This window comes from Penaeus monodon, chromosome 19 (assembly GCF_015228065.2).
Source record: "Penaeus monodon isolate SGIC_2016 chromosome 19, NSTDA_Pmon_1, whole genome shotgun sequence".
Lineage (NCBI taxonomy): Eukaryota > Metazoa > Arthropoda > Malacostraca > Decapoda > Penaeidae > Penaeus > Penaeus monodon.
Genome location: NC_051404.1, coordinates 36,594,118 through 36,594,406, shown reverse-complemented (window position 1 = coordinate 36,594,406; position 289 = coordinate 36,594,118).

The following is a 289-nucleotide window of genomic DNA, read 5'->3' as shown; positions in this document are numbered from 1 at the left end:
TTTACAAATACAAGCCATTGAAATATTCTTATTGCGTGATTCGTGTATGGACTTTATTTATACAAGCCATTGAAATATTCTTATTGCGTGATTCGTGTATGGATTTTATTTACACAAGCTATTGAAATATCCCCCGTGTGGAGAGCGACAGCTGGGTCTCCCCGTTGAAAGTTTTCGATCGAAGGCCTTCTCTCGCGCAAACCGTCTATTTACTCGGACTTTCCACTTGGGACGGGATGAAGGGCAGCCTTTTATCCTAAATGTCTGGTTGTGCATTATGGATAAGGCC